This window comes from Bos indicus, chromosome 14 (genome assembly GCF_029378745.1).
Source record: "Bos indicus isolate NIAB-ARS_2022 breed Sahiwal x Tharparkar chromosome 14, NIAB-ARS_B.indTharparkar_mat_pri_1.0, whole genome shotgun sequence".
Taxonomy (NCBI): domain Eukaryota; kingdom Metazoa; phylum Chordata; class Mammalia; order Artiodactyla; family Bovidae; genus Bos; species Bos indicus.
The window spans coordinates 38,046,083-38,060,471 of record NC_091773.1 but is presented as its reverse complement, the minus strand read 5'-3'; positions in this window follow the sequence as shown (position 1 = coordinate 38,060,471).

Sequence of the window (14,389 nt, the reverse complement as noted above, 5' to 3'; positions counted from 1 at the left end):
TTTGGTGTGTCCTTGGACTTCTCCTAAGTTCAGGGCCTTTTTACTCTGCCATTTTAGCCACCTCCGCCAGGAAGAAATAGTTTTTAAGTATTGTGAAACTTTTTATTTTTAATTTTCAAACACTTCTTAAAGAACTCAATAGGTAAAGAATAGCATGATATATTTACCCAGATATATATATTTTACTGCTGCTTTTTCATCATTTGCATTATTTCAGGTTTCTTTCTGGTACAATTTCCCCTCTATATATGACCAACTTTTTTAAGCAATTCTTTTAAAACCAATCTGCTTTCAACAAATAGCCTTAGTTTTTCTTCATCTAAAACTATTTCCTTCATTCCTGAAGAATATATTTGCTAGACGTACAATTTTGGATTGATACAACAAAGGAGCCAAGAATATATGATAGTCTCTTCAATAAAAGATGTTGGGAAAACTAGACAGCCATATGCAAAACAATAAAACTGGGTCTCTATCTTACACCATACAGAGGTCAACTCTGAATGGATTAAAGACATGAACGTAAGACCTGAAACCATAAAATGCCTTGAAGAAAACACAGGCAATAAGCTCCTGGACATCAGTCTTGACAATAATTTTTCAGATTTGACACCAAAAGTGAAAGTACCAAAAAAAAAAAAAAAAACAACAACAACAAATTCAACTACATCAAACTTAAAATTTTCTACGTAAAAAAGAAAGCCATCAACAACATGAAATGGCAACCTGTGGAAGCGGAGAAAACATTTATAAATTGTATATCTGGTAAGGGGTAATACTGAATAAAGATATACAACTCAGGAATTCCCTGATAGTCCAGTGGTTAGAACTCCACACTCTTACTGCTGAGGGCCTGGATTCAATCCCTGGTTGAAGAAGTAAAATCCCGCAAACTGCATGGTGTGGTCAAGAAAAAAGGAACAAGCGCAACTCAATGTGTGTGTGTTAGTCGCTCAGTCATGTCTGACTCCTTGCAACCCCATGGACTGTAGCTTGCCAGGCTCCTCTGTCCAGGGAATTCTCCAGGCAAAAATACTGGAGTGTGTTGTCATTCCCTTCTTCAGGGAATCTTTCCAACCCAGGGATCAAACCCAGGTCTACCATATTGCAGGCAGATTTCTTTACCATCTGAATAGCAAAAATATAAGCAATTCCATTTTAAAAGGGCAGAGGAATTGCATAGACATTTTTCAAAACAAGACATTGAAATGGCTATTAGGTACATGAACTTTGTATCCCAGACATTTTTAATATTTCCTTAAAAGTCACTGCAAGGAGATCCAACCAGTCCATTCTGAAGGAGATAAGCCCTGGGATTTCTTTGGGAGGAATGATGCTAAAGCTGAAACTCCAGTACTTTGGCCACCTCATGTGAAGAGTTGACTCATTGGAAAAGACTCTGATGCTGGGAGGGATTGGGGGCAGGAGGAGAAGGGGACGACAGAGTATGAGATGGCTGGATGGCATCACTGACTCGATGGACGGCATCACTGACTCGATGGACGTGAGTCTGAGTGAACTCCGGGAGTTGGTGATGGACAGGGAGGCCTGGCGTGCTGCGATTCATGGGGTCACAAAGAGTCGGACATGACTGAGCAACTGAACTGAACTGAACTGAACTAAAAGTCGCTGGGCCTTATTTGAATCTTATGGGATAGTACTGAAATTTTTCTTTAAGCCTGAAATTGCCTAATTGGATTCAGTCCACTAATTGGATTCAAACATTCAGTGGCTGAAGTGCCAGTTCAGTTTCCAAAGCCTTTCCCTAGCGGTGCTGTTCTGGTCTCTCCTGGTCTTCTGGCCAGAAAGCTAGGACTTTATTTACCCTAGTCTGCTGTGTACTTCCCATGATGCACCTGCTTTGGGGCTAAATGGTGGGGGAACAGGAAGAGGAGAAAAAGCAACAAGTGTTCATCCAACCATCTGGGAATTACCACTTCTCCAATCTCTAATCAGGGATAAAGGGTTCCCTGCTCGGGGCTTTAGATTTTAACTGGCCTCTTGTTGCTTTGGCTGCCACAGCCATTATGGGAATGCTTGGGGGATGTGGTGTGAGAGAACAGAGAAGCAAAATGGGTGATTTCTACACTCTCTCTAAGTACTAGGAGTTGTCCTCCCTACATCTCCAGTCAGAACTAACAGAAAACACTGAAGGACCCCTTGTCTCTCCCCACCTCTGTGTCTGTTTGTCTCTTTCTCTCTGCCTCTTTCTTGTGCCCCTTTTCCCTAGCAGTCCCATTTTCGGATTCAGGCTGCAATGAATCCAGGGTAGCAGAATACAGGAGCCAGGAGGCAGATTGGTAAATCCACCACCAGTCCAGAGACACTTCAAATACTTGCCTTCTTCCCAAATCTGCCTGCTACTCATTACTTTTCAAAAGTCCTCAAATAACTGCCCTGAGCATTCTGTCCAGGTTTTATAGCTGCATTCATTATAAGAAATGGAGGGAAGTGGGAGTGGCCTATTTTATCTTATCGACTATTTTTAGTACACACACCTGAATTGAAAATCCCTGTAGTTTTGCCAAGAGAACACACTGGTCATAACAAACACCCTCTTCGAACAACACAAGAGAAGACTCTACACATGGACATCACCAGATGGCCAACACCAAAAAGAGATTAATTATATTATTTGCAGCCAAAGATGGAGAATCTCTACACAGTCAGCAAAAACAAGACTGGAGTGGACTATGGCCCAGATCATGAACTACTTACTGCCAAATTCAGACTTAAATTGAAGAAAGTGGGGGAAACCACTAGACCATTCAGGTATGACCTAAATCAAATCCCTTACAATTATATAGTAGAAGTGACAAATATATTTAAGGGACTAGATCTGATAGACAGAGTGCCTGATGAACATGGACAGAGGTTCATGACATTGTACAGGAGACAGGGATCAAGACCATCCCCAAGAAAAAGAAATGCAAAAATGAAAATGGCTGTCTGAGGAGGCCTTACAAATAGCTGAGAAAAGAAGAAAAGTGAAAAGCAAAGGTGAGAAGAAAAGATATACCCATTTGAATGCACAGTTCCAAAGAATAGCAAGGAGAGATAAGAAAGTCTTCCTCGGTGATCAGTGAAAAGAAATAGAGGAAAATAATAGAATGGGAAAGACAAGAGATCTCTTCAAGAAAATTAGAGATACCAAGGGAATATTTCATGCAAAGATGGGCTCAATAAAGGACAGAAATGGTATGGATCTAACAGAAGCAGAAGATATTAAGAAGAGGTGGCAAGAATACACAGAAGAACTGTACAAAAAAAGAGCTTCACAACCCAGATAATCACGATGGTGTGATCACTCACCCAGAGCCAGACATCCTGGAATGTGAAGTCAAGTGGGCCTTAGGAAGCATCACTACGAACAAAGGTAGTGGAGGTGATGGAATTCCAGTTGAGCTATTTCAAATCCTGGAAGATGATGCTGTGAAAGTGCTGCACTCAATAAGCCAGCAAATTTGGAAAACTCAGCAGTGGCCATAGGACTGGAAAAGGTCAGTTTTCATTCCAATCTCAAAGAAAGGCAATGCCAAAGAACGCTCAAACTACCACACAATTGCACTCATCTCACATGCTAGTAAAGTAATCCTCAAAATTCTCCAAGCCAGGCTTCAACAATAGTGAACTGTGAACTTCCAATGTTCAAGCTGGTTTTAAAAAAGGCAGAGGAACCAGAGATCAAATTGCCAACTTCCGCTGCTGCTGCTGCTGCTGCTGCTAAGTCACTTCAGTTGTGTTCAACTCTGTGTGACCCCATAGATGGCAGCCCACCAGGCTCCCCTGTCCCTGGGATTCTCAAGGCCAGAACACTCGAGTGGGTTACCATTTCCTTCTCCAATGCATGAAAGTGAAAAGTGAAAGCGAAGTCGCTCAGTCGTGTCCAACTCTTAGCACCCCATGGACTGCAGCCTGCCAGGCTCCTCCATCCAAGGGATTTTCCAGGCAAGAGTACTTACTGGAGTGGGTTGCCATTGCCTTCTCCAACCAACATCCGCTGGATCATCAAAAAAGCAAGAGACTTCCAGAAAAACATCTATTTCTGCTTTCTTGACTATGCCAAAGCCTTTGGCTGTGTGGATCACAATAACTGTGGAGAATTCTGAAAGAGATGGGAATACCAGACCACCTGACCTGCCTCTTGAGAAACCTATATGCAGGTCAGGAAGCAACAGTTAGAACTGGACATGGAACAACAGACTGGTTCCAAATCGGGAAAGGAGTATGTGAAGGTTGTATATTGTCACCCTGGTTATTTAATTTATATACAGAGTACATCATGAGAAATGCTGGGCTGGAGAAAGCACAAGCTGGAATCAAGACTGCCAGGAGAAATATCAGTAACCTCAGATATGCAGATGATACCACTCTTACGGCAGAAAGTGAAGAAAAACTAAAGAGCCTCTTGATGAAAGTGAAAGAAGAGAGTGAAAAAGTTGGCTTAAAGCTCAACATTCATAAAACTAAGATCATGGCATCCAATCCCATCATGGCAAATAGATGTGGAAACAGTGGAAACAGTGGCTGATTTTATTTTGGGGGCCTCCAAGATCACTGCAGATGGTGACTGCAGCCATGAAATTAAAAGACGCATACTCCTTAGAAGCAAAGTTATAACCAATCTAGACGGCATATTAAAAAGCAGAGACATTACTTTGCCAACAAAGGTCCATCTAGTCAAGGCTATGGTTTTTCCAGTGGTCATGTATGGATGTGAGAGTTGGACTATAAAGAAAGCTGAGTGCCAAAGAATTGATGCTTTAGAACTGTGGTGTTGGAGAAGACTCTTGAGAGTCCCTTGGACTGCAAGGAGATCCAACCAGTCCATCCTAAAGGAGATCAGTCCTGAGTGTTCATTGGAAGGACTGATGTTGAAGATGAAATGCCAGTACTTTGGCCACCTGATGCAAAGAGCTGACTCATTTGAAAAGACCCTGATGCTGGGAAAGACTGAGGGCAGGTAGAGAAGGGTACGACAGAGGATAAGATGGTTTGATGGCATCACCAACTTGACAGACATGAGTTTGGGTAAACTCCGGGAGTTGGTGATGGACAGGGAGGCCTGGCATGCTATGGTCCATGGGGTCACAAAGAGTCAGACACGACTGAGGGACTGAACTGAACTGATGGCCCATTGGACAGCAAGGAGATCAAACCAGTCAATCCTAAAGGAAATCAGTCCTGAATATTCACTGGAAGGACTGATGCTGAAGCTGAAGCTCCAATACTTTGGCCACCTGATGCAAAGAACTGACTCAATGGAAAAGACCCTGGCGCTGGTAAAGATTGAAGGCAGGAGGAGACGGGGACGACAGAGGAGGAGACGACTGGATGGCATCACGGACTCAATGGACATGAGCTTGAGAAAATTCCAGGAAATAGTGAAGGACAGAGAAGCCTGGCATGCTGCTGTCCATCCATAGCGTTGCAAAGAATCAGACATGACTTAGCAACTGAACAATGAACAATATGGTTAATGTATACAAGAGCTTCAAAAATCTTGATCTTTGATCACCCCTCCCGTCTTATATAATGTTTACCAGTGTTTATTTCATCTTGTTATACTACCTTGCCATTCCTTTGCTCTTAGTTTTTGTTAGAATTAAAATTTGTTTTATAATTCATGATTGACAATAATTTCTCTGTGTTTGAAGCTATTATTTTACCATCATCTTCTATTTCCTTTTGTTGACATACCTGCTATCAGTTTAATTTTTCCCTTTTGAATGACATGCTTTTCTCTATTTTGGCTCTTAAAATTTTATTCTGTCTTTGATTGAGACTTGCTGTGCTTCCTGAGTCTGAGAAAGTATCTTTAGTGTTTTCTGGACATTCAAAGGTATTATCTTTTCCAATATTGCCCCTTCCCCACTCCTCTCTAGTGCTACTAGAACTTCAAACTGATTTTTATATGATAGACTTCTTCACTCCATATTTCATACCTCTTTAATATTTCACATTTCTATGTATCTTTGTGTTACTTTTACAGAATTATTCAGATATATTTTCCATTAATAATTTTCCCTTTAGCTAACTATAATCTGCTTTTCAATCTATTCAATGCATATGACTCTGACACTTATTGTTGCATTGTATAACTGCAGACTGTGAACTCACCGATGAAGTTTTACTTGTAGGAATCCTGAATGATAAAGAAAATACCCTGAATTTTAATCTCAATTTTTAATGCCTTTTAAAAAAAGGCACTCTCCTAGTGTTTCCAAATTCCTGACAGATATTAATGTTTCAGATTCAGGAATGAAACACTTAAATTCTCAAAATCATAAATAGTCTTAAAATACTTTTAACATTTTCATGCTCTTCATTTGCTTTGTGGCTATATTAAAACTGTTTTAATAACAATTTTACAAGGAACTGTAGCCTATAGCAAATGTTATTGAACAGTGTTTTTATAATATAACATTTGGATCTCCTAATCGAGTTAGCAAGATTACACAGAATCATGAGTCAAAATTTCCAATATGAGAACTTATTTTGCTTCCCAATTTGTGATTTCTTAGAACACCATTCATAGGAGTTTTATAAAATATACTATGTATAAAAATGTATTAATATTTACTTTATTTACAGGAATGGCTCACCATTACCAGCACTCAAGGCCCAAAGCACGCACTTATAACACAGCACCAGCTAGAAGCAAGTCTTATTCAGTCCTGACCACCTAACTGCTCCTCCCCTACGTGCTTGCTCCCGCCCAGGTTCCCGCCCTTGTCCACCTTAACTCTGGGCTCTGCATGTCTATATGTTCTACTCTTGCTTTTGACGTAACATCAGTGAATTTCTTTGAACCAGTATTGTTGCTCTTTTGCCTGTTAAACTTTAATTCTTGCAGTGAATTACAATACATTGCCCCCTATTTTCCCCATTTCTCTACTGAGTTTTCTCAGGATTTAAAAAAAAAAAACACACAGATCATTTAACTATCCCAAGAAACTTTGGGAAGGAATTTCCACATGGAAACACTAATATAGAACTATAGATATCTGTTTTAAATTTTATCTGGTCTAATATTTCATGATTGTGGACTCTGAACTCTGTCTTTAAATCTGACTTAGCACCCAAGTCTCCATTTCTGCTGACAGTAAGGGAATCGAACTTTGCCAGTTCAATTCAGTTCAGTTCATTTCAGTCACTCAGTAGTGTCCAACTCTTTGTGACCCCATGGACTGCAGCATGCCAGGCCTCCCTGTCCATCGCCAACTCCTGGAGTTTACTCAAACTCATCAAGGTATCCCAATTACTTTTGGTCACAAATATGGACAAACTCAATCAATTCAGAATTTTCCCTTAATCTCTTTGCTCTCTTACCCCCACAGCTTTTTCACCAGGCTTCATAATTTCTTGGCTACAGATTGAGGTCCTGGTGGCTAAGTTGACAACAGAATTAATACCAGAATGTCCCACTGGTGACTGTGCATAACCAATTCAAGAAACAGGTAGATCTACCATGTGTCATACTCTTTCACTGACAGTTTTCTCTTATATCTTTCCTTATTCACGTCTCTGTAGTAATGTGGATACAAATACACAAAGTTGGGGATATATTTACTTTAGTAGATGAATCAAATATTAGAAGAGCAAAGGGAGATGGAACCCTGAACTGAACTAGCTAGTCATATCTGCTTCTAATTTTGGCTCCTGCACAAGGTTCAGAATTCTTGTTGCACATCAGAATTGCCTGTGAGACTTTTTTTTTTTTTTACCATACATTTTCTAAGCTCCAGTGCTGGAGATAAAGTAACTCTAGGATGAAGTCCAGAAATCCTCACATTTACAGGTTCCCCAAATGACTCTGATGCAGGGAACCTGGGTCCAAACATTGTTCTTGAAGCTCTACAAGGGAACCCTCTCAATTCACCTGATAAGAGCATCGGATAGGGATTAAAGACCAAGTTTATGAGTAAGCAAGTGAAGTCACTAAGTCGTATCCAACTCTTTGCGACCCCATGGGCTATAGTCTGCCAGGCTCCTCTGTCCATGGGATTCTCCAGGTAAGAATACTGGAATGGGTTGCCATTTACTTCTCCAGGGGAACTTCCCAATCAGGGATCAAACCTGGGTCTCCAACTTTGCAGGCAGACTCTTTATCATCTGAGCCACCAGGGAAGCCCAAATTTATAGCCAGTAATAAAGGATGCATTTGCTTAGTGCCTGTACTGTGTATCCTTCATGATCCTACTGGGGTCACCCATGGCCACCTTAGAAGGAGTCAGGAATTGGGGTTCCATGCTGGCCCTTTTGTTAGAGATGACACTAACAAACAAGTCCTGAAATAAAGGCAGGGAACAGAACTGAGAGAATGATTCTAACCTTTGCCCACCTCCACTAGGAGATACCCTGAGAGAATTAAATAATATTCAGTGGAGAGGGCATTACAAACCACCATCGGAATGCAAACCAACATTGTCCAGATGTAATAAAGATTTTTTTTAAGTCTATCTTCCAAGAAGAGAAAGAAGCAAAGACAAAAAATAACAAAGGTTGGCAAGGATATCGAGAAAAAAGAACCCTAGTACATTTTTGTGGGAGTGTAACCTGGTGCATCGACTATGAAAAAACAGTATGGAGGATCCTCAAAAAAGTAAAAGAAGAGTTACTTACTATATGGTCCAGCAATCCCACTTCTGGGCATATATCCAGAGAAAACAAAACATTCAAAAACATACTTGAACCCCAGTGTCCATAGCAATGTTAGTTATAATACCCAAGATATAAAAATAACCTAAGTGTCCATCAACAGATGAATAGATAAAGAAGATGTGGTATGTGTGGTATACACACACACACTATATACATATACAATTTATATATATACACTAAATATAATTATATATACATATTATGTGTACATAAACTGTGTATTTATGTGTATATATTGCATATATATACACACACAAAGCGATATTACTCAGCCATAAAAAAGAATGAATGAAATTTTGCCATTTGCGATCAAATGGATGGAACTGGAGGGTATTATGCTTAGTGAAGGGCTTCCACTTTGGCTCAGCTTGTAAAGAATTCATCTGCAATGCGGGAGACCTGGGTTCAGTCCCTGGATTGGGAAGATCCCCTGAAGAGAGGAAAGGCTACCCACTCCAGTATTCTGGCCTGGAGAATTCCACAGACTGTATAGTCTATGGGGTCACAAAGAGTCAGACACGACTGAGCAACTTTTACTTACACACACTTATGCTTAGTGAAACTGGCCAGATAGAGAAAGACAAATACTGTATGTTTTCACTTATATATGAAATCTAAAAAACAAAACAAATGTATATAATAAAACAGAAACAGGTTCACAGATACAAAGGACAAAATATTCGTCACCAGTGGGGAGATGGAAGGGGTGAGGGGCAAAAGAGGAGTATGGGATAAGAGGGATAAACTGCTAGATATAAAATAAATAAGATACAAGCATGTAATATAGAGCACAGGGAATTCAGCTAATACTTTATACTTAACTTTATACGGAGCATAATCTGTAAAAATACTAAATCACTCTTGTACTCCTGAAAGTAATATAATATTGTAAATTAACTATACTTCAATGTAAAAAAATAAATAAAGAAGCAGATATATTCCCCTCTCTTCCTATCTTGTCTTATTCTGAAGCATCACAGGTCTAGACTGTGAGTGATTTGAGTTGCTCAGACTTGTAAAATGATTCAAAATAGGAAGGATACTTAGTAGTTCAGTTCAGTTCAGTCGCTCAGTCATGTCCAACTCTTTGCAACCCCATGAACCAGGCCTCCCTGTCCATCACCAACTCCTGGAGTTCACTCAAACCCATGTCCATTAAGTCGGTGATGCCATCCAACCATCTCATCCTCCGTCGTCCCCTTCTCCTCCTGCCCTCAATCTTTCCCAGCATCATGGTCTTTTCCAATGAGTCAGCTCTTCGCATGAAGTGGCCAAAGTACTGGAGTTTCAGCTTCAACATCAGTCCTACCAATGAACACCCAGGACTGATCTCCTTTAGAATGGACTGGCTGGATCTCCTTGCAGTCCAAGGGACTCTCAAGAGTCTTCTCCAACACCACAGTTCAAAAGTATCAATTCTTCTGCGTTCAACTTTCTTTATAGTCCAACTCTCACATCCATACATGACCACTGGAAAAACCATAGCCTTGACTAGACGGACCTTTGTTGACAAAGTAATGTCTCTGCTTTTCAATATCCTGTCTAGGTTGGTCATAACTTTCCTTCCAAGGAGCAAATGTCTTTTAATTTCATTGCTGCAGTCACCATCTGCAGTGATTTTGGAGCCCAGAAAAATAGTCTGACACTGTTTCCCCATCTATTTGCCATGAAGTGATGGGACCAGATGCCATGATCTTAGTTTTCTGAATGTTGAGCTTTAAGCCAACTTTTTCACTCTCCTCTTTCACTTTCACCAAAAGGCTTTTTAGTTCCTCTTCACTTTCTGCCATAATGGTGGTGTCATCTGCATATCTGAGGTTATTGATATTTCTCCCGGCAATCTTAATTCCAGCTTGTGCTTCCTCCAGCCCAGCATTTCTCATGATGTACTCTGCATAGAAGTTAAATAAACAGGGTGACAATATACAGCCTTGATGTATTCCTTTTTCTATTTGGAACCAGTCTGTTGTTCCATGTCCAGTTCTAACTGTTGCTTCCCGACCTGTATACAGATTTCTTAAGAGGCAGGTCAGGTGGTCTGGTATTCCCATCTCTTTCAGAATTTTCTTCAGTTTATTGTGATCCACACAGTCAAAGGCTTTGGGATAGTCAATAAAGGAGAAATAGATGTTTTTCTGGAACGCTCTTGCTTTTTCCATGATCCAGCGGATGTTGGCAATTTGATCTCTGGTTCCTCTGCCTTTTCTAAAACCAGCTTGAATATCTGGAAGTTCATGGTTCACATATTGCTGAAGCCTGGCTTGGAGAATTTTGAGCATTACTTTATTAGTGTGTGAGATGAGTGCAATTGTGTGGTAGTTTGATCATTCTTTGGCATTACCTTTCTTTGGGATTGATAAAATATCTGCAGTGGTTTTCGTAGGATGTGTCTGAATGGACTTGGGAAAGTCCATTTGATTCTGGAAAGCTGAGAAAGTTGCTAAGGCTCAAATCCAGAGGAACAATAGAAGCTTTTAAGCAATCAGTTCTAATTTTAAGGAAAGAGATAAAGAGAGAAGTACTTTTCTTATTGTATCCACCAATTTGCCAGCAAAATAAAGGAACAGGGAAGAAAGGCAGAAGTTGTTCCTGGGGATAAAGACTCCATTGGTCCAGGTGTCACCATTGCAGTTGTTCTAGAAAGATATTTCTAAGAGCTACAATTTCTCTGATTGAATGGAATATAGGCACTTTTCCTAGGTATTTTCTATTGATCAAAGCCTTAAAATGTCATGACACAAGAGGAACTGATACATAAGTTTTCTCTCAATTATGACTTTATAAATAAGCAGCCAAGACACCTGGTGGACCTGATCAACAATCATGATTCTAATCAAAACTTTCCTTATAAATGAATTGCACACAGTTACCAACTGGTACTTTATGAAAACCCTGCTATAGCTTTGAAACATGAATTATCTCATAGTGAGTTAACTTCTTGACTTCATGAGTACCAGTTTGGACAATTATTGGTCAAAGTCACAGTTCGTTATGAGAATCAGAGGTAGATCTAAAAAAGGGTGAAGCAGTATTGAATTATCGTGAAAAGTTCTCCACCATTTATAACCTTCACCAAGTTTAAAAGTAATTAGGAGATGGACAACGCATTCTATCTTCCATCTGAGATATAGTTGTAGAAGTTATTAAGCAATCTAAAGGTATACCTAATATAGAAACTCTTGAAATCAGGCTGCTGCTGTAAGGATAATTTCCCATGGTTTCTTATAATAAGAAGTGAAGGGAGCTGTTCATCTAAGGAAGGGCTGATGTTTCAAACCAGTCTTTCTTGGTATCACAGAATATTATGCTAATGCCGGTCCTGTGAGAAGTGCATGTCTGTTTATAGGACCCATGAGAGAGTCATTTCCTAGGCAGGTTGATAGGGAGTCTAGGGGTCCCCAAGGAGAGAGGGGTATGGAATTCTCAAGGAGGAAGAAAGGACAAACTTTTTTTCTTTCTCCACATTCCTTAGGATTATATAACAATAATGTATCCTGCCTAAGGACAGTCTTTGGATTAAACCTTCTGTTATCTTAAAATGTTAATTATGGGAGTAGACCTGGTCTTTACAAGGATGCATCTTGCCTGAGGACAGTGTTATCTTAAAATGTAAATTATGGGAATAGGTCTGATGAGGTCTTTACAACCTCCAGACAGTCTTTGGATTATATAACCTCATTGTTAACACTAGCAAGCGGGTACTCTTTCTACCCCCTTCTGATGCCTATGTCAGAAGCTTTCTCTATCTCCTTTATACTTTAATAAAACTTTATTACACAAAAGCTCTGAGCAATCAAGCCTCGTCTCTGGCCTCAGATTGAATTCTTCTCCTCCGGGGGCCAAGAATCCTGGTGTTTTCGCATGATTCAACAACAACCTTTCATCTTGGGGGCTCGTCCAGGATCCTTCAGGACGAGGTAAGGATGCTTGGAGCTTTAGTTCTTTGTTCTCTTAGCGAACACATTTTCTGCTGTGCTTTACTAACTCTACCATGTGCTTGTGTGAATGAATGGCATGCCCTGCATGAAGCAAGTAAGGAGCCCGGCTCTGCAGTTCCACGGTGATCTCATACGGCTTATGGCAGAAACCTGTCGGGGGTTATACCGACCTGCCAATGCCAAGAGGCACCCAATGTCTCCTTCAGGAACCGACCAGAAATGGGCAAAGCGTGTGGACCGAACTCTCCTTTCTCGGTCAAACTTTTCGGTCTCTTTGACCATTTCAGAACTCCTTGGGAATTAGAAGTACTAACCTAATCTATCAGATCATAGACTTTCAAGGGACTTGTGATCTATACTGTTACTGTGTACTGTGGCTTAGGTCCCAAATTTGGATTGGTAGTCAAGAAAGCGCCTAGCCTCGCTAGGAATCAGAAGTTAGGAAGCTAGATGGAACTCTAGCTCCAAGAACATCTCTGAGGTTAAAGGTTACTCAGATTGGGACTGCAATGGGTTTTTTCTTTGGTAACGCCGGCTCTTAGTGGATCAGAGGAGGCTGTCATACTGCTGTGGTGATGCTTGGAAAGAACATCTCAGTTTTATGTTCGTGTCAGTCTTATTGTGGTCAGGAAATACTCAGGGTCGTGCACAGGCACTCAGGTGACAAATGTTTTTCCCCAGCAGTCTTAGCTTGGGAGGCATTCCGGAAGGTTACTCTGATTGCACCCCGGGTGGCTTCAGAGGCAAGCAAGGTTAAGGGTGAAGAGCTGGACATCAAGTAGGGATGCTATCAGGTCTACCCCTGGTACATCTTCACCCCATCTTGGTGGTAGAACCGGGAGGTATGCGGACTGTGCCTGCGTTGGTAAGGGACAGACTAAGTCCGACCAGGAAGGAAAAGCTTTTGGCGTAACGTCTGTCTACACCCCCATCTAGAGCAGGGAGGGACGCCTCCAGTAGAAAAAATGGTGCTGGTCGCTTTTTTTCTCTCTTACAGATGGGAGCTAACAATTCCAGCCTCACTCCTTTGAACTTTATCCTGAAAAACTGGGATAGATTTGATCCCCAGGGCTTAAAGAAGACACACCTGGTCTTCCTATGTGATACTGCATGGCCACGGTATCCATTGGAGGATGGCGAACGGTGGCCAGTTGGAGGGTCTCTTAAGTATAATACTGTTCTACAATTAGACTGGTTCTGTAAGGAACAAGGGAAATGGGTAGAGGTAGCATATGTGTTGCCCTTTGTCTCTCTGCAAAATATGCCCGACTTATATCCTAAGGGTATAGATTTGGGCGTGAAACCTTCAGCTCCCTCCTGTCCTCTTACTTTGCTCCCATACCTGGAAATCCAAACTGAGATTCAAACTGCCCACGTGGAGGTCCAAACAACTCCTGTCTCAGTACGACCTCAGACTACTCTGGTTTCAGTGGAAACTCAGACCATCAAAGTAAGAAATGAGATGGAGGACAGGAGACAAAGAGAAGAGGAAAAACAGGTTTCTCCAATCTATCCCTGGGATCATATGCGCGGAGCAGCCAGAGACTGAAGAACAGCCACACAAGCTGTTGCCTCTTTATGAAACACCCACCAAGAGAAATAATCAGACTGTGAGAGTTAATAAGCCTTTCTCTTATCAAGAAATACAAAGAATCAAGGAGGATCTGGGAGACTATTTAGAGGACCCAGAAAAATATATTAGAGCTTTTTTTTTTTTTTTTCTAATTTTATTTTATTTTTAAACTTTACATAATTGTATTAGTTTTGCCAAATATCAAAATGAATCC